This window comes from Durio zibethinus, chromosome 3, assembly GCF_047325235.1.
Source record: "Durio zibethinus cultivar Kanyao isolate XHJ-2024 chromosome 3, ASM4732523v1, whole genome shotgun sequence".
In the NCBI taxonomy this organism is placed as follows: Eukaryota; Viridiplantae; Streptophyta; class Magnoliopsida; order Malvales; family Malvaceae; genus Durio; species Durio zibethinus.
Window position 1 is genome coordinate 6,279,689 of NC_143164.1, and position 3,187 is coordinate 6,282,875.

Consider the following 3,187-nt stretch of genomic DNA (forward strand, 5'->3'; position numbering starts at 1 on the left):
TCTTTTTTAAGGTTATCATAAACTTGACTAAGGGTCCCTAAAAAAATGAATTTTGATTTATATCAACAGAACTAAATTTGAAAGTCGGTTACATGTAAGAAAAGTTTTAGCAACCCTACAACACCTAAAAATTGGTACCAAATTAGTTTTATGTCATCTTGTCATCTTAATCAAAAATAGTTTTTATTAATTTTAATATTTAAATATAGAAAAAAATATTAGTTTTTCACCTAAAAATAAAATTTTCTAACCTTAATAGTATCTAAGATAATTTTAGTATTTAAATATTGAAATTAATAAAAATCATTTTTTATTAAGTTTTAGAATATAAGATTAATTTCGTACTAATTTTTGGGTATTATGGGAGTGCTAAAATATTTTTTACACATAACCAATTTCTGAACTTAGTTCTTTTAATATATACTAGAATTTATTCTTTTTAAGAACCCTTAAATAACTTAAAAAAAAAATAAATTCTCATAAGTGACCAATCACACCTAAATAAAAAAAAATAGTGATAATTTAATAATTTTTACCTAATGGACAAATTCTTAAATTTGAATGTTATGACAATAATAAAATAAAAATAAAAATAAAAAGCTTTGAATCTCTTTTTTTTCTTGATTTGACACCTTTTTCGATCGTTTCTTTCTTTTTTTTTTTTTTCCAGGTTTTTGATTTATTATGATAGTACGACCGCATTATTGGTCACTCTACAATGAACTATAGCAAAAGTACTAATGGCATCATTCACCATTGGCCCTTGTAAAGGTTGGTGAAACGAGCAGCTCCAAGCCTTGAATGAAAACCGGCAGCATTTCTGTCTTATAATTTTGACATTTAAGCCTTTCTCTTTGTCTACATTACGTCTTAGTGACTCAGCTTTCTCTATGCATGGCTTGTTTTTGTTGGGTCGGCAATGAAAACTTAATTTTCATGAGGGTTCTGCTTAAACCAAAACATCTCATTTCATCCTTATTGATGGAATATCTAACTTTGCCATTTACACGAAGCGTTTTGAAGCACTACGTTAATTAATAATTCATTTCAATCTGTCACGGTTTAGGAACTTTCCATGTTTAGAAGCAGACAATTACAACTTTTGTAGTTTCTTCTTCATTTCTACTAGCTTATGCTTATGTCTATAAGTAGAAACTATACGAAAAAAAGATATAAAGGTGATATTGATTAAAAAAATTTAACAAAAATTATTTATAAGTTTATTAAAAATAAAAAAATATATTTTATGTTTTTTTATGTCAATACAAATTAAAATATATAATTTTTGTACAAAATATGATATAAATATACTTATTATTAATATTTTATATTGTACAAATACACAAAGTAACAAATTTATCTCTAAAAAATAATTGTGCGACGAAGAAAGAGATAATGAAGTTTCCAGTCCATTTTCGTAGAATTTTTCGTTTTAACTCTTCTTGAGTATAGTATATTTTTATAATTAAAAAAACTTCTAACGAATAAATTATGATCAAACAGGTAGAGGGAATTCAGATCCCCTTTGTAAATTCAATTACTTTGAATATATAAAATCTTGTATTCATTGATGTGACTGTATATATATATATATATATACATTTTGATGAATACAAGTAAGATTTTCACTACAAATCTTTAGTTTATGTTATTCTTTGATATATATATATATATTATTTCATAAGGTACAAATATAATTAAAATCAAAATTGCCCAAATACAGTCACCATCAGTCCGTCACCCTCAGGATGGACCAACAAAAGACTAATTGCTTGACAAAGTTCTTAGTCATAGGTTAGACCGGCCAAGAAAGTGCCTAAGAATATAAGTAACGGACTTCCAACTCCACAGATCAAATTGTTTTTGTGTCATGTTTGATATGTATAATAATATAAATTATTAAAATATAAATATGATATATTTGATATATGTATTATATATGATACGATATGATTAATACGAATAATAAATTTATTTAAATATGATATAAATAAACGTAAAAAATATAAATATATACAAATAAATACGACTAATATAAATATATATAAGAACACAGCTAAAATAATAAATAATTATAAATTATCAATCATTTATAACTTAATAAATTTGGCATATTAATAAAAATTATTTACATATAAAAAAAATAAAAAAATTAGTATTCATTTAATATGTATTTAATATATATATATATTTATATTTATATTTATATTATATAACTATATTAATTTTTAGTATCAAATTCAAAATGATAAACTATTAAAGATTAAAAAATAAAATAATAATGTATAAGACTAATATTAATATTTATATTGTATTTATATTATTAATATAAAAAATAATTTTATAATAATTATTAAATGAGTATTATAATTAAATATTTAAAATAATTTTTATATTATATTAAATAGTTAATTAAGTATTGTAATTAAAAGATTAAAAATTAAAATAAATTTTATATATTTATATTAAATTAAAATAAATATAAAAAACGTGTTAATCATTTATTCATATGACAAGATTAAATTAAATGTGTTATTCATATCGTGTTACATATTTAAACGAATCAACACATATACGATACGAATTATGTTATATCAAAATTCGGATTAACATAAATAAATATGAAACACATTTTTTTAAAGCTTATATATAATTTTTTATATCATTTTTTATTGTATTATCGTATCATATCTGTAATTACTATATCTACGACTCCATCAGAGACCTCAACTTCTACTTAATTATCGAGTCTTTACGCTAATTTATTCTTAGAGTGATTTTAATAAAGTAAACAAAAGCAACGAGATTCGTTTTTGCAGAAACCAAGTTTTATGGCTTACATGCTTATAGGTTCTAGATCTACTTTTCCATTTCTTTACACATTAAATTAAAAACGTATGCTTTAATCTTATGTCTTTTCTACTGTTTGAATTCCTTTGTAAAGTCAAAACCGGAGGCCTTGGAGATGCCAGGAAGCTATACCCGCATGTGACAATGAGAGTTTCAGTTTCAAAATTCGGGTAGAGGAAGATTGTCAAAAAAGAGAGTTAGGCAAACCAGAGTTAGAAGAAAATATTTTGATTGATTCAGGCCCCCCAAAAACCAACCCACTTTAGTTGGGAATAACTTTCTGCTGACTGAGAAAGTTTCTTTCCGGTATTACAAAATAAAATCGTTTTCCCCTGTC